This window comes from Nycticebus coucang, chromosome 3 (assembly GCF_027406575.1).
Source record: "Nycticebus coucang isolate mNycCou1 chromosome 3, mNycCou1.pri, whole genome shotgun sequence".
NCBI classification, from domain to species: domain Eukaryota; kingdom Metazoa; phylum Chordata; class Mammalia; order Primates; family Lorisidae; genus Nycticebus; species Nycticebus coucang.
In genome coordinates, this window is record NC_069782.1 from 12,055,663 (window position 1) to 12,080,270 (window position 24,608).

General features: G+C 46.7%; 1 long non-coding RNA gene across 1 annotated transcript; it reads right to left on the reverse strand.

The window, feature by feature from the left end:
- Nucleotides 1–877: 877 nt before the first annotated feature.
- Nucleotides 878–24,286, reverse strand: LOC128581711 (uncharacterized). Its single transcript, XR_008378901.1, has 3 exons — nucleotides 24,150–24,286; nucleotides 7,846–7,980; nucleotides 878–2,777 (listed from the first exon to the last, which is right to left on the reverse strand). It is a non-coding gene; the product is annotated as an uncharacterized LOC128581711 (long non-coding RNA).
- Between the last annotated feature and the right edge of the window lie 322 nt (nucleotides 24,287–24,608).

A 24,608-nucleotide genomic window follows, 5' to 3' on the forward strand; every position in this document is an offset into this window, starting at 1 on the left:
AGTGACATTGTGTCACAGCTCACAGCAACCTCCAGCTCTTGGACTTAGGCCATTCTCTTGCCTCAGCCTCCTGAGTACCCGTGGGACCACAGGTGCCCGCCACAACGCCCGGCTTTTTGTTGTTTTTGTTGCAGTTTGACTGGGGTCGGGTTTGAACCCACCACCCTCAGTATATGGGGCCGACGCCCTACTCACTGAGCTACAGGCGCCGCCCAACTTGGAGGAATCTTGAAAACATTACGCTAATTCAAAGCAACCAGTCACAAATTACATATTGTCTGTTTCCATTTATACAAAATGTCCAGAAGAGGCAGATTCACAGAGACAGAAAGCAGATTAGTGGTTGCCAGGGGCTCAGGGAGAAGGCAGTGGGTACTGGGCTTCTTTGGGGGGGGTGATGAAAATATTCTGGAGTTTGGTAGTGGTGATGTTTGCATGGCTCTGCCTTACACTAAAAACTGCTGAATTGTACTCTTACCGCTAAAACAAAGAAAGAAAACACAACCAGGGAATAGTACGTTAGAAAATAGTCAATAAGCACATGAAAGGCTGCTTAACACCATTGGTCATTAGGGAGATGTAAACTGCAACAGATACCGACTGACACGCATTAGGAAAAAAGATAATAAGGAATGTTGGCGAGGACGCAGGTTGTAGGGAAATGGAAATCCCTGTGCATTGTTGGTGGGAATGCATAATGATACAGGCCTTTTGGAAAGCAGTATGTGCTATGTGAATTTTTATTTCAATATAAGTATAACCCACTTTGGTTTGCTTTTTTTTTGTTGTTGCAGTTTGGCCATGGCTGGGTTTGAACCTGCCACCCTCGGCATATGAGGCGGGCGCCCTACTCACTGAGCCACAGGCGCCGCCCATCCTTGATTTGCTTTACATGATTTATAATTGAAGGGACCCATTTGAAGGAAGTTAGGAAAATGGGAAATGAAAGGGTTGTTATAAAGCAAAGAAGACATTCCTAGTCCAAGACCCTGACAAGGGACTGTCACCCCTTGTGTGTGTGTGATTTGTTTCAGGACACCCCCCAACATGTGATTTACACACGTCTGGTGCCTAGATGAGGACATTTGGGTGGCTGGGCTTGGTTGAGCTCCTTCCCCTCTCCATGATCTCCCCAGCAGGGTAGTTAAAGTCTCCAGGGCAACTCATGCTCCAAGAGACCAAGGCAGAGCTGCAAGTCCTTTCAGCGACTGGGCCCAGAACTGGTACCCTGTCTCTTCTGCCACGTTCTGTTGGTCAAAGCAGTCCAACCCCAGGTTCAAGGGGAAGGGAAATAAACTCATTTCCGAATGGGAGGAGCAGTATGTGCATTCAGGGAGGGGAGGAATCCATCCCACCCTAGGTGGACGGTCATTTGTTTTCTTAGTTATATGTTATTATAGTAGAACCTCTGTGAGTGAACACCCAAAAGACTATAACAAACTGGTTAACATACACAGGTGGTCAACATCAGGACTAGGCCTACTGTACTGAGACATTCATGCCGTGCGTGTCTGGTCTATGAAAATTAGGTAAGCTTATGGGGTGCTCAATGTAGGGAGGTGGTTAACTATAGAGGCTCTACTGTATTTATCCTGTAATGCATGGTATAAATTTTTCAGTTTTTCTGAAAACTGAAAAATTCTGAGTTAGGAAATACATTAGGCCCCAAGGGCTTTAGATAAGAAGTTGTAGGCCTGTATATTTTTTTTTTTCTGATACAGAGCCTCAAGCCATTGCCCTGGGTAGAGTGCTGTGGCATCACAGCTCACAGCAACCTCCAACTCCTGGGCTCAAGCGATTCTTCTCCTACCTCTGCCTCCCAAGTAGCTGGGACCACAGGTGCCTGTCACAATGCCTGGCTATTTTTTGGTGGCAGTCATCATTGTTGTTTGGCGGGCCCGGGCTGGATTCAAACCCGCCAGCTCAGGTGTATTTGGCTGGCGCCTTAGCCTCTTGAGCCACAGGTGCCGAGCTGTAGGTCTGTATTATTATCCCCCTTTTTCAGATTAGAAAATGGAGGCTCAAAAAAAAAAAAAAAAAAAGAAAAGAAAAAGAAAATGGAGGCTCAAAGAAGTAAAGTAAGCTTCTTGGACTATAAGCTAGGAGCAATCTCATTAGCATTATTTATACTGCAGTACCTAGCATGGACTCTAACAGCAAGTTGCTAGATCAGTAAATGCCTTTATTTTATTTTTACTTTTATTTTTATTTTTTTGAGACAGACCCTCAAGCTGTCACCCTGGGTAGAGTGCTGTGGCATCACAGCTCACAGCAACCTCCAACTCCTGGGCTCAAGCGATTCTCCTGCCAAGTAGCTGGGACTACAGGCACCCACCACAATGCCGAACTATGTTTTGGTTGCAGCTGTCATTGTTGTTTGGCGGGTCCGGTTTGGATTTGAACCCGCCAGCTTAAGTGTATGTGGCTGGCGCCTTAGCCACTTGAGCCACAGGAGCCGAGCCGTGTAGTAAATGCCTTTAGAATGAGTGTCACCCAGCTGGCAGGTGGCAGTGTCAGAACTCAGATCTGTATCTTGGACTCTAGGTCCAGTGCTCATGCTACTGTACTGCCTCAGGAGAGTGTCCAGAGTCAGCTGGGGCCTGCCTGGCTGGGTTGGTTTGTGGGAGTCCTCCCAGGAAGCCTAGGATTGGCTCAATTCATCCGTGAATCAGGCAATGGGTGGCTCATCCAGGACACACCTTCAAGGTCAGAGACAAGCATCACCGACTAGCCACCATTACCGGAGACCATCAGGATTGACTGGAATTTAAACCCATCTAAGGATAACAAAAGAAAGAACACTGTTAGTGTGATTTACTAAAAAAAAAAAAAAACAATTACCCCGCAGACCTCTAAATTCTAAGGAGGATTCCACCAAAAGGGTCAGAAAACATACAATATTAAGGAGACACTATTTAATCTATTATTTCATGTCTTAAAGATTGCACAGGACACATTCACATTAAAAATTATTGGGTGGTGCCTGTGGTTCGTGGGTAAGGTCACCGGCCCCATATACCAAGGGTGGTGGATTTGAACCCGGCCCCGGCCAGCTAAAACAGCAATAAGAATTGCAAAAAAAAAAAAAAAAATAGCCGGGCGTTGTGGTGGGCACCTGTAGTCCCAGCTACTCGGGAGGCTAAGGCAAGAGAATTGCTTAAGCCCAAGAGTTGGAGGTTGCTGTGAGCTGTGACACCACAGCACTCTACTGAGGGTGACAAAGTGAGACTTTGTCTCAAAAAAAAAAAAAAATATTTGTTGGCTATCTGAAATTCAAATTTAACTGGGCATCCTTTAGGCATTTTATGTGGCAACCATATCAAGAATTGAAAAGATGGCGGGCGCCTGTAGGCCCAGCTACTCGGGAGGCTGAGGCAAGAGAATTGCTTAAGCCCAGGAGTTGGAGGTTGCTGTGAGCCGTGTGAGGCCACGGCACTCTACCAAGGGTCATAAAGTGAGACTCTGTCTCTACAAAAAAAAAAAAAAAAAAGGAATTGAAAAGAGACACAAGGTCCTCCTGATTGCTCAAGGGCTGGCGATGCCCTTTACAGAGGCCTTCTTCTTTGGTCTTCTGTACTTCTTTATTTAAAGAAAAGTCACCACAGGGCCCTAGCACCTAACACCTGGTACATAGAGGGAGCACAATAAATATTTACAGAATGACAATCAGACCCCACACGCTTCTGGGTGCCAGGCCCTGTGCCCGTAGATCAGAGTCTCCAGAAGGTGGATGCCGGAGCTGGAGCAGGAAAGAGCTTGGAGGACGCCCCATGCTAGCTGGAGTCTGGGTGGGGCCTTCAGGAAAGGCTTCCAGGGTGAGTCAGACATGAAAGTAGAAAAAAGAGCTGAATGTTCTCGAATGACACGCAGAATGGAAGCAGAGGAAGTGAGGCCCGAGAAAGCTGACTGAACTGCACGTGGAGGGGCTGGAGCAGGCGGAGGTGCAGGAGTTGGGACCGGGGGAGTTGGCAGGAGCCATCAGGGCAGGAGGATGTGGGGAAAAGTGTCTTTCTGTTGGAGGTGGAGGTTGGGGAACAGCTGAGGAATAGAACATAGGCCCAAAGGAGCAGAACAGAATGAAGTAATAGCTTAATCCCAATGTAGAGGTCATGGGATGATTTTTAAAATATGTTCTCCTTTCCCAGGATAACCTTGAGAGATGACATCCTTACATACCTAGGAGAGGTCCATACCCAGGGTGACAACAGCTGCCACCTTGTGGTGATGCTTCTATAGACCCACTCAGGGAAAGCCGCCCCGGCCTACCTTCCATCACTAGTATTTTTTTTTTTGAGACAGAGTTTCACTTTGTCACCCTCGGTAGAGTGCTGTGATATCATAGCTCACAGCAACCTCAAACTCTTCAGCTCAAGTGATCCTCTTGCCTCCGCCCCCCAGTAGCTGGGACTGCAGGCACCCTCCACAACGCTGGGCTATTTTTTTTTTTTTTTTTTTGAGACAGAGCCTCAAGCTGTCACCCTGGGTAGAGTGCCGTGGCATCACAGCTCATAGCAACCTCCAGCTCCTGGGCTCAAGCGATTCTCCTGCCTCAACCTCCCAAGTAGCTGGGACTACAGGCACCCGCCACAATGCTGGGCTATTTTTTGGTTGCAGCCATCATTGTTGTTTGGTGGCCAGGGCTGGATTCGAACCCTCCAGCTCAGGTGTATGTGGCTGGCACCTTAGCCGCTTGAGCCACAGGCGCCAAGCCAACGCTGGGCTGTTTTTAGAGACGGGGTCTTGCTCTCGCTTAGCCTGGTCTTGAATTCCTGAGCTCAAGCCAGCCACCGCCTTGTCCTCCCAGAGTGCTAGGATTACAGGCATGAGCCACCACGCCCAGCTTCCATCACTAGTTTTATTATTGTCATGATGATGGTGGTGGCAGTGGCGGTGAGATATCTCTCCAGCCCCCTACAATGTGTACAGTACATTACTTCATTTACTTCTTGTAATAGTATTTTAAGGTAGAGCCCCTCTGCCCCCACCCATTTAACAGATGAGAAAACCAAGCCACAGAGAAGCCAAGGAACTTGCTCAACATGACACAGCAGGGAAGACAAAAATGGCCCTGAAACCCCTACCCACCATGCAATGATGAAAAATCTGATCATATGCTGCCTTATATTTAAAATATTAATTTTTTATGTTTTTTTTTTTTTTTTTTTTTTTTTGTAGAGACAGAGTCTCACTTTATGGCCCTCGGTAGAGTGCCGTGGCCTCACACAGCTCACAGCAACCTCCAATTCCTGGGCTTAAGCGATTCTCTTGCCTCAGCCTCCTGAGCAGCTGGGACTACAGGCGCCCGCCACAACGCCCGGCTATTTTTTGGTTGCAATTTGGCCGGGGCCGGGTTTGAACCCGCCACCCTCGGTATATGGGGCCAGCGCCTTACCGACTGAGCCACAGGCACCGCCCCTAAAATATTAATTTTTTAAAAAGCTGTGCCTCTGTCTTCCACTCACTCCCACTTGCTCTTTTTTTTGAGACAGAGTTTCACTTTGTTGCTCTCAGTAGCGTGCCATGGCATCATAGCTCATGGCTCAGCAACCTCAAACCGTTGGGCTCAAGCGATTCTCATGCCTCAACCTCCTGAGTAGCTGGGACGACAGGTGCCCATTATAATTCCTGGTTTTTTTGGAGATGGGATCTCACACTTGCTCAGACTGGTCTTGAACTCCTAAATTGAAGCAATCTGCCCACCTCAGCCTACCTGAGTGCTGGGATTACAGGTGTGAGCCACTGTGCCCAGCCTCCACTTGCTGTCTTTGATGAAGCCAGCTACCCTGATGTTAGCTGCTCTTACAGAGGCTCAGGTAGCAAAAACTGAGATCCCCAGTCCAGCAGCCCACGAAGAACTGAATCCTACCATTGAATGGACCTTAAAGGGAGTCTGCTCAGTTGGACTTTGAGGGGACTGTGGTTCCAGCTGATATCTTCTGGATATCTACTGTTACCTGGTAAGAGCCCCTGTTACCAGTCCAGCAAACTCCATGAGGTTTCCTGACCCACAGGGACTGTCAGATGACCCATGTTTGGGGTAATTTGTATTGTATATTGTTTATATTTTTTATTTTCTGGATATTAGGATGTATTGACATCTTAAAAACCTTTCTAGCTAGGGAGGAATGGTCCCTCTGGGGTTAGCCAATTCTTAGAGGTGGAAAAGAGGTCAGAGGGGTAGCAATCCTCTGATGTGCAAGCGACCCAGTCTTCAGCCACACGCAGGGGGCAATTCCTCTGCTTTGATCATCCCAGGGCCAGCCCCCAAGTGACTAGGGACTACCTTTCTAGTTTAGAGTCTATGGAAATTCTTCAAGTCAGCCAGTCCTAAGCTATTTACCTGTCTGCCTTGCCTTCCTGAGGAAATGCAATAAAGGCTGTGGTCTAAGCTCTCCCGTCCGTCTGTCCCGTCCCTTTGGCCCGACCTATGCTAACTCGTCCCCAGGTAGCCCTGGCTGTCATGCCAAGCCTCCTGCTTCTAGGCCCTGTGAGTGTAATAAACTTTGTTTTTCTGAGCGTCTCCTAGGTCTCCACTCATGGTGGAACCTGCCTGAGCATCTCATAAAATAACACAGAACATGAGGCAGCAAAAGAAACTAGTTCAAGTTGACTGTTCTTGGCACGTCTGCCTCGCAGATTTTGTTAATCAAATTAGATGGCGTTTGTGAATGTGCACGTAAAGGCTGGGCATGACGGAAGAATAAGGAATAAGGAACGACACGAGAAGAGCTGGTGTCCCCTAGTAGGTAAGAACCCTGACTTTGCTGGGGTTTGTTTACAGCTGTGTGACTTTAGGCAAGTTACTTCTGCTCTCTGTGCTTCAGTGTTTTTTTCTGTAAAAGGACAATGAGTACTTTCCTCATAGGATCACCGTAAGGATTATGATTACTTATGAAACCATGCCTGGCACATAGTTCTTTTATTTATTTATTTTATTTACTTTTTTTGTAGAGACAGAGTCTCACTTTATGGCCCTCGGTAGAGTGCCATGGCATCACACAGCTCACAGCAACCTCCAACTCCTGGGCTTAAGCGATTCTCTTGCCTCAGCCTCCCGAGTAGCTGGGACTACAGGCGCCTGCCACAACGCCCGGCTATTTTTTGGTTGCAATTCAGCCGGGGCTGGGTTTGAACCCGCCACCCTCGGTATATGGGGCCAGCGCCTTACTGAGCCACAGGCGCCACCCTGGCACATAGTTCTTTATGGCACTATGTAACAGAGAATGTCATTTTTAATTATTTCTACTATTAAAGGATTTTGCAATTTTGTTTTTATTTATTTATTTATTTATTTGCAATTTTGTTAAATATCAACATTATATCCAGAAATATCAAAAGCATATCATTTTGTTAAACCACAGTAGACAGTTAAAAGCTGTTGTGCACAGCTATTGCCATGATAGATAATTCCTATTTATTTCTGTGTGTAATACAATATATTGATTAGCAAGGGAATTTGCATGGCAAATTGGTTAGCAAGGGAATTTGCATCCCTATAGAATACCCCCCAACAGTCACATTTTCTTTTTTTTTTTTTTTTTTTGTAGAGACAGAGTCTCACATACCACCCTCAGGTAGAGTGCCGTGGCGTCACACGGCTCACAGCAACCCCTTAACTCTCGGGCTTACGCGATTCTCTTGCCTCAGCCTCCCGAGCAGCTGGGACTACAGGCGCCTGCCACAACGCCTGGATATTTTTTGGTTGCAATTTGGCCGGGGCTGGGTTTGAACCCGCCACCCTCGGCGCCCTACTCACTGAGCCACAGGCGCCGCCCCCAACAGTCACATTTTCAAGAGCAACCTGTCACTTGCCAGCCACACAGCAGGTACAGCAAACTCAGATACCTGGAAGAGGGAGAGGAGTCTGCTTGTCCCCACAGGCTGGGAACAGACTGCAAGATATCTGGCAGGAGGTCCCCTCCTGGATCGTCTGTAGATGGAGTCCCACAGCAGCTGCACACCCTCTCCACTTCTGGAGTCCTAGGGAAGAAGTAACCAAATGGGAGTGGTCACATTCCCTGGGGAGGAGTGATGAGGCTGGCCAGTAGCTGATCCAGCAGTTCTGGGGTTCTGGGTATAGGTGACAGGCTCTGTTCTCAGTCCCTGTGAGTGAGCTGCCCTCTGTCCCCAGGACTCAGGCTCTGATTCTGTAAGGTGAGGTGGCCCATGCAACCATCCTGTAGTCCCAGAGACAGCATGGATCAGTGCTTAAGCATGTGTCCCCTGAGGCGACATGTCTGGGTTTGGATGCTGGCATTGCCACCAACGAGCTCTGTAATTTCACTTCCCTGGGAAGTTTTGTCATCTGTAAATGAGCATAATAATTATGTACCTGCCTCATAAGGTTCTTGATGGGATTGAAGGAGTAAATAGTCAGGAATCACCTAGGGCTACCCCTGCCACGCTCACTATCACCTTCCTTTGTTGTGTTTTAGAGTCTGGGTAAGAGGTGGGAGAGTCACCATCAGTGGCATTCCACAGTTGGAATGCCAAGTTGTCTCCTCTCTTCTCAGACACATGCTATTTCCTCTAGACCTGGAGACACTGTCACACTGGTATGCACACTGGCACCACAGGCAAGGGGACCTCATTGGTCCTCCCACACCCAATCCTGCTGGAGAAATAGGCCCCAGGAAGCAGCAGGCACCAGACCAACCGCAGAACAGCCACAGAAGCAGAGTTTGGAAAACTGAAGCTCAGACAAAGGAAAGACTTGTACAAGGTCACACACACACATCAGTGGCACCCCATGCACAGTAGCTCTTGTGTCCAGAAAGGAAGAGAAAACATGGGCGGTGCCCATGGCTCAAGGAGTAGGGCAACGGCCCCATATACTGGAGGTGGCAGGTTCAAACCCGCCCCAGCCAAAACTGCAAATAAAAAAAAAAAAAAAAAGGAAGAGAAAACAAGCAGCCTGGGCCTCAGTTGCCCACTATGTGTGGTCTAGTTAAGGGAGGTTTGAGGAAAATAATCTGCTATGGCCTTCCTCTGGTCTGTGCACACAGTGGCCCTCGCCACTGTGCAGGCAGGGGCAGAGGGGCCAGGGAGGGACAGAGGAGAGAGGAGGGGTGCATCAGTTTCTTCAGACCTTTGAACCCACCCTCCAGACCCACTAGCTCTTTGAGCAAGTTGTTTGTCTCCCTCAACTTTGAGTCTTTCATTGTGTAGCTTTCAGTATTCTCATCTGTAAATGTAAATAATAACACCCATTTCATAGGGCTATTTGGGGAGATTAATATGCAAATACAAATGGTTAAATTTGTTTTTGTTTTTGAGACAGAGTTTCACTTTGTCACCCTCAGTAGAGTGCTCTGAGTCATCGTTCACAGCAACCTCAAACTCTTGTGCTCAAGTGATCCTCTTGCTTCAGCCTCCTGAGTAGCTAGGACTACAGGTGCCCACCACAAAGCCCAGCTATTTTTAGAGACGGGGTCTCTCTCTTGCTCAGGCTGGTCTCGAACTCTTGAGTTCAAGCAATGCACCTCCCTTGGCCTCCCAGAGTGCTAGGATTGCAGGCCAGGCGTGAGCCTCAGCACCTGGCTGAAATGGTTAAATATTTTAAATGAAAGAAGTCAGTTACAAAATCACACGATCTCAGTCTCATTAAAGTAAACATATTTGTGCAAGCTCAAAAGTTACTGCACAGAAAATATCTAAAACATTTATGACAGGAGTCAGGGAAACAATGGGAAATGGTGACAGAAGAATGCACTAGAATCAGGTGGGTGTAGAGCTCAGTCCACCCCTTCCTAGCCATGTGGGTGTGAGAAATCACATACCTTCCCTGTACCTCAGTTTCCTCTACTGGAAGTGGGAGATCATGATGACAAGCACCCACCTTTCAATAGGGTGGGTGCTGAGGAAACCAGATGCCCAGCACATAGTAGGCTCTCAATAAACACTAGTGACTGCCATCTGTGGGCGATGATCAGACTGTTGTGGGATTTTTCCAAAGTTTCTACAACTAGGTGTGACTTTCACATCTCTGAGAGAAGAATGTTATACAAATAATAGTGTCGCAAGTGCTTGGCACAGAGTGACTCACCCCAGCCCGACAAGCCCTCCCTCACCTCTTGTGAGCAGGGCATCATGGGTCTGGTCCAGGGTCACTGCAGCAGGGGATGGGACACTTATATAGCTGGAAAGACGGCTGTGGACAGAGAAAAAGGGGTTGGTGGCATGGGGTGTGCATGAGCTGTGAGTTATGGGAGGGGCAAGGTGGGGGGGGTGACTGAATTCCACCCTGAGTGCCCTCAGGGAGGTGTGTTGGGGCCTTTCTGCCTCAGTGACCACCAGGGCAGCAAGCTGGAAAGAAAGCCGGGGAGCCCGGTGGAATCTAGAGGGTGATTCACCTTTGTTGCTTGTTTGAAATTTTTTATAAGATATTGGAAAAAATTATTAACAGGACTGTGGGTCCATGGGTCGGGCATTGCACACACATTTAGAGCGGCTAAGTCATCTGGAGGTCACTTAGGCCATCCCTCTTGTTTTCCAGATGAGGAACTCTGTTGGCTCAAGGTCACCCAGCCAGGAGCAGTGGCAACACTCTTGTCACAGAACTGAGCTATCTCATATTTTGGACACAAAACAACTGGGGATTTTTCCCAAGCCTTCCTTTTCCTGCAGAAAGTTCTATGTTACCCAGATGGGGAAAGGCGAGGGTGGGGCAGGCTGAGGGAGCCCTGGGCTAACCCCAAAGGGCAGGATGCTCAAGAGGCTCGAGAGGCCTACTGGTTACAACAGGGCAGGCCAGCCCCTCTGTACACAGCCTGATGTGGAGACATTCTGCTCACAGAGAGGTGGATGAGGAGGAGTCTCAGCAGGAGTGCTCAAGTTTAGCTCATCCCTTTCTTGGAATCCCAGAGAAGGTGACTCAGGACGAAAATAAACCAGCGTAAATGGTTTATTTACAGGTGACTCAGGACCAAAATAAACCAGAAATCTAGACCCTAGAGTCAGCCACACCTGGCTCCTACCTCAGCTCTGCTTCCTAGGTGCAGGTGAAGTGGGGTACAAGCATTAGCTTGTCATTTTTTTCATCTGTGAAACTGTGAATTACCTCACCAAGCTTTTGGGAAATGGACTTGGAAAACATAAAACAGGTTTAACATAGTGTCTTGAGTGTAGAAAATCTGCAGAAATGGTAAATAACGTTGCTGTTCATGTGCTGGGATGTGTTGTTTATTCATTTATGTATTTGAGACAGGGAATCATTGCATCACCTAGGCTGGGGTGGGTGCAGTGGCATGATCATAGCCCACTGCAGCCTCAAACCCCAGGGCTTGAGCAATCCTCCTGCCTTGGCCTAACACTCTGGGAGGCTGAGGAGGAAGGATTGCCTGAACTTGAGAGTTTAAGACCAGCCTGAGCAAGAGTTAGACCTGGTCTCTACTAAAAGAAAAACTAGGGGGGCATTGTGGCAGGTGCCTGTAGTCTCAGCTACTTGGGAGGCTGAGGCAAGAGGATTGCTTGAGCCCAGGAGTTTGAGGTTGCTGCCATGTCATTCTACCCAGGGCAACTGAGTGAAAGACTCTGTCTACAAAAAAAAAAAAGGTACTTTTCAGTGGCATTTTGTTCATTCACAATGCAGTGTGACTCTATCTAGTTACAAGCTAGATAGAGCTACCCCTAAAGGACATCCCATGCCAGTTAAACAGTGCCTCCCCAGGGCCGCTCTTCCCAATCCCTAACAACCACTAATCTGCTTTCTCTCTCTATAGATTGCTTATTCTAGATAGTACATACAAATGGAATAATTCAATATGTGACTTTTTGGCCAGGCATAGTCCCAGATACTTGGGAGGCTGAGATGGGAGGATCACGTGAGCCCAGGAGTTTGGGGCTGCAGTGAGCTATGATCAATGATGACAGAGACCCTATCTCTAAAAAAAAAAGGGGGCTCGGTGCTTGTAGCTCAGTGGCTAGGGCACCGGCCTAGGGCTGGTAGGTTCGAACCTGGCCTGGGCCTGCCAGACAACAATGACAACCACAACAAAAAAATAGCCAGGCATTGTGGTGGACACCTGTAGTCCCAGCTACTTGGGAGGCTGAGGCAAGAGAATCGCTTAAGCCCAAGAGTTAGAGGTTGCTGTGAGCTGTGATGCCACTGCACTCTACCAAGGGCAGCACAGTAAGACTCCGTCTCAAAAAAAAAGGGGGGGGGCATTTTGTGTCTGACTTCTTTCACTGAGCGTGTTTTCTTTCTTTTTTTTTAGAGACAGTCTCATTTTGTCACCCTCAGTAGAGTGCTGTGGCTCACAGCTCACAGCAACCTCCAGCTCTTGGGCTTAGGTAATTCTCTTGCCTCAGCCTCCCAAGTAGCTGGAACTATAGGCGCCTGCCACAACGCCTGGCTATTTTTTTATTGCAGTTTGGCCGGGGCTGGGTTCGAAACTGCCACCCTCAGTATATGGGGCCGGCGCCCTATTCACTGAGCCACAAGTGCCACCCGTGCATGTTTTCAAGGTTCATTTTTATGGCTGAATAATATTTTGCTCTATGGATATACCACATTTCATTTACCCATTTATCAGTTAATGAATGTTTGGGTTATTGCAAATAGTACTGCTGTGAACATTCATGTACAATTTTTTTTGTTTGAACTGTTTTCCATAGTAACTGTACCATTTAACATTCCAAAAATATACAAGAGTTTCAATTTCTCTGCATCTTTCTCCAGCACTTGTTATTTTCTATTTTTTTTTTTTATATAGCCATTCTAGAGGATAGGAAATGATACCTGATCGTTGCTTTTTTTTTGGAGACAGAGTCTCACTCTGTTGCCCCAGGCTAGAGTGCTGTGGTGTCAGCCTAGCTCACTGCAACCTCAAACTCCTGGGCTCAAGTGATCCTCCTGTCTCAGTCTCCTGAGAACATAGATACCCAATCAAGATGCCTGGCTAATTTTTCTATTTTTAATAGAAATTGGCTCTCCCTTTTGCTTAGGCTGGTCTTAAACTCCTGAGCTCAAGCAATCTACCCGCCTCAGCCTACCAAAGTGCTAGGATTACAGGCATGAGCCACTGCCCCAGACTTAAAATAATTTTCCACTTAAAGTTGCCACTGTGCCTGGCTCCTCTGCCCATTTTTAAATATTATGGATACAAGGCCCTTATCAGATATGTTAACTGACTATTTGCCCTTCTTCCATCCTGTAGGTTGTCTTTATACTTTTATAATGTTCTTTGATATACAAAAGTTTTTAATTTTAACAAAATCCAATATACCTATTTTTTCTTTTGTTGCTTGTGGTACCTAGCATTTTTGTTTGTTTGTTTGTTTGTTTTTTGTAGAGACAGAGTCTCACTTTATGGCCCTCCGTAGAGTGCTGTGGCCTCACACAGCTCACAGCAACCTCCAACTCCTGGGCTTAAGTGATTCTCTTGCCTCAGCCTCCTGAGTAGCTGGGACTACAGGTGCCCGCCACAACGCCCAGCTATTTTTTGGTTGCAGTTCAGCTGGGGCCGGGTTTGAACCCGCCACCCTTGGTATATGGGGCCAGCAGCTTACTGACTGAGCCACAGGCGCCGCCCCGTACCTAGCATTTTTAAACACCTACTAAATTAGACGCTATGTGTATGTTTTTGTACCTAATCAGCAAAAAAATATTGAGGTATCAATATCTTCATATTAAATATAGGTCAGGGTGCCAGACAGTGAGTAGACTGAAGCTTGAAGAAGTTAAAACTCTTGCTCAAGGTCACCTGGTTATTAAGTAATGGAGGTAAGATTTAAGCACAAACTCATACTCTTTCCACTCTTTTACAAGGCCTCAGCTCTGTTTCACAGCCTAAAGGAGATTTACTCTGTGTTGGGATGTGTTTCCCCAGCTCCAGTGTGATAGGGTATTAGTCACAAATGCTTTCAGCTACTTATAACAGACTATCAAATTGTTAAGTGACTTTAAGCAATAAAAATATTTAATTACCTTATATAACACGAAAGCTGGAAGTAAGCAGTTCTAGTACTAAGCCTTAGCTTCTCTACCATATCATCAAGAACCCACATTCTTCCGTACTTTCATTCCACCATCCAGAGTATGCTACTTTCTCATCATCAGGCTTATCACATCATGGTTGCAATATGGCTGCCACAGATCCAGACATTGCATACACAATCGTCTCCAAAGCCAGGAAGGAAAAGGGTGGCCAGAACAAGAGAATTTAACTTTCCTCCCTCTCACTTACTTACTCCCTCCCTTCCTACCTTCCACCCTTTCCATCTATCTCACCCTCTCTCTATTTTAGCTGGGAAGGAAAATCTTCCCAGAGACTCTCCTTATATCCACTTGGCTAGAACATGGTCACATGGCCATCTGTAACTATAGAGGGAACCCAGGAAACTAAGTATCTAGTATTTTCTACCACTATGGTAGGAAGTAAGCCTTGCTAGCCAGGAAGGAGGGGAGTGACCGCTGGGTAGGACTGTTGGACTCCAGGGGACTTCAACAAGGCCCAGTCCTGGAGCAGTGACACAAGAGCATCTCAAACTGGAGCAGGAACACTGACACGGACTCTGGGAGCCTCCTGGTGAGTTCAGGAGTGACCAAAGGACATGGGACAGATGCCAGGAGGGAGAAGCAGCCTGTTGTGGTAGCTAAGGAGCACATATAAGGGTCTCTGGAGGCTGTGAAGAAGAAATGACGGGTCTGAGATGGGGGATTCCAATAATTTTTTTTTTTTTTTGTAGTTTTTGGTCAGGGCCAGGTATGAACCTGCCACCTGGCATATGGGGTGGCATCCTACTCCTTTGAGCCACAGGTGCCGCCCAGGATTCCATTAATTTTGCTACAGACTGGTATAGCACAGTTGTTAAAGTACAGCTTTGGAGACAAACAGCCCAGGTCTCCAATCCTGACTTCCACTTACCAGCCATGAAACATTGGGGCGATCATTTCATCTTTCCATGTCTCAGTTCCGCTTTTGTAAGTGGGGAGAATAATCATCCTGCCTTCATAGGTTGTTGTGAAGCTTAAGGTAAATAATGTAAATAAAGCACCATACCTGCCACCTGCCACTCTCTTACTGTAAGGTAGCTATTGCTGCCATCACTGGGGCTTGTGTTTGTCCTTCTATTGTACCCTGACGTAGTTGTAGGCTATTAAAATGAGGTGTGAATCTCAGCCCATAAACTTGGTAGTACCGAAATGTCACTTTCTTCATTTTTCAATATCTGAACTAAATTTCTTTATTGATTCTCTTCCTGTCAATGATGGAAATATAATCTCAGTCACTTTGGCATTCTCCCCAGGGATGCAGCTAGCCACTGGAGAGGACTCATAAGGGACTTAGATTGAACCAAGTCCTAGGGAGGGGTGTCACTAACTTCCTCACAGGCATTTGAGTGGGCCATTGAGACAGGATAGTATATGTATATAAATGATTATAAATATAATTCATATAATACATTATATCATAAATATGAGATTATTACAAGGAATTAGTTTATATACTTGGGGCTGGTGAGGTGAGTCATAAGGCAGATTGTCAGGAAGGCTGGAACTCTCCACAAGCTAAAAACACTATCTACAGGCAGAATTTTTTCTTCGTGGGAGCCTCAGTTCTACTCTTAAAGCCTTTTAACTAGGCCCGGTACAGTGGCTCATGCCTGTAATTCTAACACTCTAGGAGGCTGAGGCAGGTGGATTACTTGAGCTCAGGAGGTCCAGACCAACCTGAGCAAGAGCGAGACCCTAGTCTCTACTAAAAATAGAAAAACTAGCTGGGTGTTGTGGTGGGCACCTATAGTCCCAGCTGTTCTGGAGGTTGAGAGAGGAAGAATGCTTGAGCCCAAGAGTTTGAGGTTGCTGTGAGCTATGAGGCAACTAAGGCACTCTGTCCAGGGAATCAGAGTGAGACTCAGTCTTAAAAGAAAAAAACAAAAAACAAACAAACAAACAAAAAAACACATACAAAGATCTTTTAACTAATTTTTTTTTTTTGTAGAGACAGAGTTTCACTTTATTGCCCTCGGGTAGAGTGCCCTGGCGTCTCACAGCTCACAGCAACCTCCAGCTCCTGGGCTTAGGCGATTCTCCTGCCTCAGCTTTTAACTAATTGAACCAGACTCACCCAGGTTATCTGAAATAACCTCTCTTATCCTGAAGTAAAATGATTATGGAGTTATCACACCTCCAAAATGCCCTTAGGTTAGTGTTTGAGCAAATAACCAACTATAGCCTAGCCAAGGCGACATAGGAAAGTGACAGTAAGACTGGCAGCAAGGCCCTGCGTGGTGGTCCACGCCTGTAATCCTTGCACTCTGGGAGGTCAAGTTGGGTGGATCGCCTGAGCTCAGAAGTTGGAGACAAGCCTGAGCCCGAGTAAGACCCTGTCTCTAAAAATAGCAGGGCGTGTGGCGGGCAACTGTAGCCCCAGCTACTCGGGAGGCTGAGGCAAGAGGATCACAGGAGCCCAAGTTTGAGGTTGCTGTGAGCTGTGACACTACAGCACTCTACCGAGGGTAATAAAATAAGATTTTGTCTACACATAAAGACAGGTAGCGGTCAATCAGCAATCTCTACTGTCTGCCCCTCCCAGACATCTCCACTTCCCCCCAACCCAGCGCACTGCCTTGGGGCAGGTGGCCTGGATTTGAATCCCTCTGTCTTCTCTAGCCAGGAGACACTGACAGCTGCCTCTGTTCCCTGACTGCAATGGGGGATACTAATACTATCCGCCTATTAGTATTACTATACTAATACTAGCTGCAATGAGGATCAAAAGGACAAGAACATACAACGCGTTTAGAACAGTGGCTGACACAGAGGGCTCCGAAAATATTCTCATTCTGCTCCTAATGTCAAGAACTCCAGAATCGCTGCTCTGGGATCTCCAGCCTTGATTGTATACGTTCCCCGCCCCTAGTGCTTCCCAAGGCCCTGCCGAAGAGACAGTTCAGCACGTGGGCAGAGCCCCCCCAGGCGACCCCCCAGCGCGTGCGCCCTGTGGAGGAAGTAGGGGAGCTTCCTGTGAAAAGTGCAGCGGCCCAGGACGCTGGCGCTCTGCTCTGAGACACAGGGTGACATTGAGGGAAGGCGTTTTCTTCTCCCTGTCGCTTCGAGAGACACCTTTCAGGAGGCACGTCCCGGGCTGCCGGAGCATTCAGAGAAGAGGGGGGCTGGCCTGGTCCCTCACCCCGGAGGAAGGAGCCCGGGGCTGCCTCCAGGGGGCGCCGCTGAGCCGCCGCTCCAGCTCCCTGGCGGGCACTCGACCGCGCCCCTGGGCGTTCTTGGAAAATGCTAAGAAAACACTGGACTTCCTGCCATGAAATGGGTGGGGACCTCGAGAGTGTAATCCGGCCTATTACAGTTGCCATGACTCCATTTGCGCTGCCAGCCTGGGGGACGCCAGTCATGTGGGCCGGTGTTTCCAGCGCCTCCGAGCCAGACTTAGATCCCCGCCTCCGTCCCTCGTTTTAGTCCCGGAATAAGCGTGTCTTTGGATTTGGTCGTGTCTGTCTCCCTCTTCCCTGATGTAGCCGACTGGGTTTTAATTAGCCTTGTTGGTGCCTGACTGGAAAGCAGTCTGATAGTTGAAGTCCCCTGCTGTTAAATTACCTGGGGATCCCGAGGGTCCAGTCTTTTAATATGTCACAGTGTTGACACTGGCCAGAGCAGGCTGGAGTGAGAGAAGATCAGGAAAGAAGTGACACCTCGTGAGGCTTTGTTAAGAATTATTCTGCCTTTCCTAACTTCCCAGCTGGGGTTTCGGGTTTCCAGACCCAGGCTGATGCCCTCAGACTCTGAACTCCTTGCTGGGAGGTCAAGAGGCAGTCCCTGTCCGGGGCTCCCAACTGCCTCTCTCTGATTTCCTCAGGACTTCATCTCAGGCACACAAGGCCCCCAAAACTCCCTGGGTGCTGAGAGAGAAACAAGCCTGGAGTAAGGGAAGGAGCTTGAGTTTTGGAAACAAGTAGACCTGAAACCTGGGCTCAAATCTTCTTCCTGCGAATATCTCCATGATTCTGCATAAGTTCTCAAATTCTGTTAGCCTCAGTTTCCTCATCTAAGAGATAGACATCATAATTCCTACCTTTTAGGATTAAAGAAAATACATGGGAAATGCCTGGCACAGAACCTGGGGTGTAGCAAAGAGCCAATAAATCTTTGTTTAGTAAGTAAATTAGTGATTCATGTAATCAATGGATATTGTAAAGAGGTGGAATCTTAAATTCACAGACCCACAGAACAGTAAACACCTTAGAGATTATGGCCTAAACTCTTCATACAAGATAGGCAGGGTCCCGGGCGGCCCCTGTGGCTCAGTGAGCAGGGCTGTGGCCCCATATACCGAGGGTGGCGGGTTCAAACCCGGCCCGGGCCAAACTGCAACAAAAAAATAGCCGGGCATTGTGGCGGGCGCCTGTAGTCCCAGCTACTCGGGAGGCTGAGGTAGGAGAATCGCCTAAGCCCAGGAGTTGGAGGTTACTGTGAGCTGTGTGATGCCACAGCACTCTACCAAGGGCGATAAACTGAAACTCTGTCTCTACCAAAAAAAAAAAAAAGGATAGGTAGGGTCCTCCCAGATCTATGTGTCGTGGCAGAGTAGTTAAGAATGTGAACAACAGGGCCAACCTGCTTGGTTCAAACTCTTGTAGACACTTAACTAGATGTGTAATCTTGGGCAAGGTATGTAATAATCTCTTTGCCTCAGTTTCCTCATCCGTAAAACATCTGCTTTGTAGGTTGCTGGAAAGAGTAATAAGAGAATACTTTAGGGCGGTGCTTGTGGCTCAGTGGGTAGGGCGCTGGCACCATAGGCTGAGGGTGGCGGGTTCAAACCCAGCCCTGGCCAAACTGCAACAAAAAAATAGCCGGGCGTTGTGGCGGGCGCCTGTAGTCCCAGCTACTTGGGAGGCTGAGTCAAGAGAATCCCCTAAGCCCAAGGATTTGGAAGTTGCTGTGAGCTGTGTGACGCCATGGCACTCTACCGAGGGTGATAAGGTGAGACTCTGTCTCTACAAAAAAAAAAAAAAAAGAGAGAATACTTTAAAAACACTTAGGGCAGTATACAACAAGAGCTCAGCAAATGGTAGCTACTGGATCAGGTACTATCAAGGATTATGTCAGACACAGATCATCTTGTCCAAAGATTAGTGGTTTTCAAACTTTTTTTTCAGACAAACTTACATAGGTATCAAATCATTCATTTATTCCATTTGCTCAAAATAAATATTGAGTATCTACTCTGGGCCAGGCCAAATCCTAGGTATTGGGCATATAGACTTCAAGCATCTCTATTCACAAAGAGCTTAGGTGCTACTGGAGAGAAGCGTAAAATATATAAACAAGTAAAGATAAATCTGTAACATAGATGGGGACACGGGCTAACCAGAAGAGTAAAGAGAGATGCAGGGAGGAGATTTGTACGTGGGTTTAGGGAAGGCCTCTCTGATAAGGAGACATTTGAGCAGAGATCTGAAGCAAGCAGACAAGTGATCAGTGTAGATATCTGGGGGAAAGAGAAATCCAGGCAGAGGGATGAGAATGTGCTCAGTATGGGAAGGATCAGCAGGACCAGTGTGACTAGAGGGGGTCAAGAAGTATGGATGAGGGAGGCAGATGAGGTAGAGAGTAGTTGAGGAGGGTGGGATTATGGACATAGTCTAAACACAGGGCTAACAGGATTTGCTGCTGGATTTAATATTTCTAAGATTTGGGGCCTAAGCAACTGGAAGAATGGAGTTGCAATTTATATATTTATGTACATGGATTAAGATTGGGGATGACAGATTAAGCATGTCATCCACTAGACAGGACAGCTAAGACTATAAGGAATTTACTTTTTTATAATGTTTTCTTTAAATTTAAATTTTATCTTATTAGTATTTTTTTGAGACAGAGTCTCACTTTGTCACCCTAGATAGAATGCCACAGCATCGTAGCTCACAGCAACCTCAAACTCTCATGTTCAAGCAATCCTCCGACCTCAGCCTCCTGTATAGCTGGGACTACAGGTACCCACTGCAATGCTAGGCTGGTTCATCTATTTTTAGTAGAGTTGGGGGTCTCACTGTTGCTCAGGCTGGTCTCTAACATCCAAGCTCAGGCAATCCTCCAGCCTCAGCTTCCCAGAGTGCTAGGATTATAGGCGTGAACTACCATTCTCAGCCTGACTCTAAGGAATGTAGATGAGAGTGATACTGCAGGCTCAGCACCCATAGCTCAGTGAGTAGGGTGCCGACCACATATACTGAGGCTGGCGGGTTTGAGCCCAGCCCGGGCCTGCTAAACAACAATGAAAACTGCAACCAAAAAAACAGCCAGGGATTGTGGCGGGCACCTGTAGTCCCAGCTACTTAAGAGAATGAGGCAAGAGAATCGCTTAAGCCCAAATGTTTGAGGTTGTTGTGAGCTGTGATGCCATAGCACTCTACCGAGGGCGACATAATACAACTCTGTCTCAAAAAATAAATAAAAATAAAATGATGCTGCAGGCCAGCTGCGGTAGCTCATGCCTGTAATCCTAGCACTCTGGGAGGCTGAGGTGGGAGGATCCTTTGAGTTCAGTAGTTGACACCAGCCTAAGCAAGAGGGTGAACCTGTCCCTATTAAAAATAGAAAAATTAGCTAGGCATTGTGGGCACTTGTAGTTCCAGCTACTCAGGAGGCTAAGGAGGGAGGATTGCTTGAGACCCTCTTTTTCAAATCTGCCACTGAGTCTGCTTGTAGCAGTAAGTTTTCAAACATTTTAGCCTTAGGACCTCTTTGCAGTTATAAAAGTTATTGAAGACCTCAAAGAACTTTTGTCAATGTGGCTTATAGCTATGAATAGTTACCATGTTAGAAATCAAAAGTGAAAATATTTCAAAATATTTATTGGGCAGCGCCTGTGGCTCAAAGGAGTAGGGCGCTGACCCCATATACCATAGGTGGTGGGTTCAAACCTGACCCTGGCCAAAAACTGCCAAAAATAAAAAAAAAAATAAAAGAAAGAAAGAGAAAGCAAAATATTTATTAATTAATTTAAAAATGAAATAGTAAGTGTGGCGCCTGTGGCTCAAAGGAGTAGGGCACCGGCCCCATATGCCAGAGGTGGGGGTTCGAACTTAGCCCCAGCCAAAAAAAAGAAATAGTAAACCCATTATATGTGATATTTTTGTGAAAAAACAGCTAAATTTTTCAAGACAAAATGATTTTTTCTTTTTCTTTTTTTTTTGTAGAGACAGAGTCTCACTTTACTGCCCTCAGTAGAGTGCCGTGGTGTCACCTAGCTCACAGCAACCTCTAGCTCTTGGGCTTACGCGATTCTCTTGCCTCAGCCTCCTGAGCAGCTGGGACTACAGGCGCCCGCCACAACGCCCGGCTATTTTTTTGTTGCAGTTTGGCCGGGGCCGGGTTTGAACCCGCCACCCTCGGTATATGGGGCCGGCGCCCTACTCACTGAGCCACAGGCGCCACCCGACAAAATGATTTTTTTCTTTTTTTGAGACAGAGTCACACTATGTCACCCTTGATAGAGTGCTGTGGCGCCATAGCTCACAGCAACCTCAAACTCTTGCACTTAAGATATTCTCTTGCCTCAGCCTCCCAAGTAGCTGGGTCTATAGGGGCCTACCACAACACTCAACTATTTTTTAGAGACAAGGTCTCACTCTGGCTCAGGATGGTCTCCAACCTTTGAGTTCAGGCAATTCCACCCGTCTTGGCCTTCCAGGGTGCTAGGATTACAGGTGTGAGCCACCACGCCCAGCCCAAGACAAAATGATTATTGAGCAACATGGCACTGTTTTACACTTTTGCAAATCCTTTTATTGGGTGGCTTAGAAATAGAAAAAAGCTCAATTCTCATCTTTGCTTCTGTAGTCAATCCATTGCAATTTAATGTTTTGGTTGAAATTTATGAAGAAGATTGGACCTCATACAAGTATGTACTTGAGAAAAGGAGGAGCATTTTAATTGCCTCTCAGATAATTGTGAAAGTATTCTTTGGTACTACACCAAAACTCAACAAGAAGTAGTTTCTGAAAGGTTAGTTGCAATGCGGAATGTGGTTTCAGTATAAATGAAATTTTCTTACTCTGTTACATTAAAATCCACTGATCCCTGTTGCATTTTGAATAGATATTTGGCAGCAACATCTATTGATCTGTGGACAATAGTGGGTCACTGACTTATGTAGCACTTTCAAATATTGACACATTAATAAAACACTGTTGAATGTTAAATCTCATTAGTTAATGTTACCACTGATCTCGTCTTTAAATTCTTTTAGTGTTTGGGAATTGTCAAATCTGTGGTGTACAATTTCCAACACTTTAATATTTGCTCAGAAGCTTGAATTCTATCATTGGCAACAAATACTGTCAGTTCCTTTCCTTGAAATGGTGGGCATACTGCATTCATTTCTTAAGAAAATGTCTGCCAAATACTCAAATCTCAATAGCCATAATTTTGGGAGGAGCAGTTGTTTTTTCAAGTAAAAATGGTGTTCTATGAAAAATGGCTGGGGTGGCGCCTGTGGCTCAGTGAATAGGTGCCGGCCCCATATGCCGAGGGTGGCGGGTTCAAACCCAGCCCTGGCCAAAACTGCAACAAAAAAATAGCCGGGCGTTGTGGCAGGCGCCTGTAGTCCCAGCTGCTCGGGAGGCTGAGGCAAGAGAATTCCGTAAGCCCAAGAGTTAGAGGTTGCTGTGAGCCATGTGACGCCACGGCACTCTACCAGAGGGCGGTACAGTGAGACTCTGTCTCTACAAAAAAAAAAAAAATGGCTAATTTGGCTCAGTGCCTGTAGCTCAAGGGTCTAAGGCACCAGCCACATACACCAGAGCTGGCAGGTTTGAATCCAGCCAGGGCCTGCCAAACAACAATGACAACCACAACCAAAAAATAGCCGGGTGTTGTGGTGGGCACCTGTAGTCCCAGCTACTTGGGAGGCTGAGGCAAGAGAATAGCTTAAGCCCAGGAGTTGGAGGTTACTGCGAGCTGTGATGCCACGGCACTCACTCTACCCAGGGCGACAGCTTGAGGCTCTGTCTCAAAAAAAGAAAAAAAAAAAAAAAAGAAAAGAAAAATGGCTAATTTCACCTGCAACTCAGAGAATTGCACAAGTGCTTTTTCTAGAGATAACCACAGTGGTTTGGTATGCGGCAGAATTGCTTCATGAATACTTTCCGTTCCATTACACAGACTATGAGAAAGTTACTCAAAGGTCAAGATTTAATAAAAATAATAATTTAGCTCTTTCATCAAGGATGTTCTTAGGTAAGACAAGCTCAACACTCAACATTGCTTTTGCACCATCATTGCGAGTGTCTATAGAGGCTAAACAGCAAACGATGTGCTAGCATTATTATAAAAATGGTGGTGACCTCTTGGGGGCCTTGAAAGGATTGGAGATCACACTTGAAGAAATGATGCCCTACAAAGTGATACCGTAACTTCTTAGGGTGACCCAAACAGCCCCCCATGAGCCACCCCAGCTGACCTCCCCAGCCTCATCTCTCCTCCATTTTGTCCCTACTGGGTTCATGCTACAGCTGGAAAGAATGGACTCCTTCTGTTGAGGAAGTGCCCTGTCTCTAGAGCCAAAACCAAGCTGCTTAGCTTCTTGCAGTCTCCAGGAACAAAAAACAAAGTGACATTCTTCATGCTTCGGACCTTTGGGCCTTTGCTCGAGCATTCTGCCCAGAACTCCTTTTCCCTTCTGGTGAGCTCCTATTCAGTCATAAAAGTCTAGCTCAAACATCACTTCCTCTGTGAAGCTTTCCCTTGCCCTCCAATGTACACCCATATTACTTTGTACGAGCTTCCTTTATAAAACTTAATACATTGGGCCAGGCATAGTGGTTCATGCTTGTAATCCTAGCCCTCTGGGAGGCTGAGGTGGAAGGATTGCTTGAACCCAGGTGTCTGAGGTTGCTGTGAGCTAGGCTGTGGCCACAGCACTCTAGCCTGGGTAACAGAGTGAGACTCTGTCTCAGAACAAAACAAAACAAAAATAAAAGTTGTTGTGGATGGATGTGAGGCTACTTACGGTCTCTTTTTAAAACTCTATTTACTGTGACTATCCATACATTTCACTACAGCAGTGTTAATGTGTTCTAGACTTAGGCATTGCTGCAGGCCCCACTGGAGTGCCATGAGAATAATGATACATGCTCTATATTACATGCCTAAAATCTGATAAATTATGAAATCCAAAACTCACTTGATCCCTGAGGATTTTGGGTGAGAGATGTGTTGACTCGTATTGTGTTCCCGTGAGGATGTCCATTTCTTCTGCTGACATCTGTGAGGACAGGTATCATGTCCTAAACATATCTGTTTCCCCAGATTCCAGCAGAGTGCCTGGTGCATGATCACGGGCAGCAAAGTCTGTGGTATAAATTGAATTTATAGATCCTCCCTAACTCTCCCACACCAAATACTGAGAAGCAGATTAGATTTCAGAATTGCAGGCTAGAGCTCAGGTTACAGCGACAGATTGCACATACGCATTTAATTTTGCTCCCCCCAAAAACCTCACTAGAACTTCTGGAAGAGGAATTTTTTTGTTTTTTTAAAGACATAAACCCACAATGTTGAGAAAAACAGGATGGAAACCACCGCCACAAGAGGAGAAGGACAGTGGGGACTGATTTGGCAGGCCTGGGGACGCCGAGTCCAA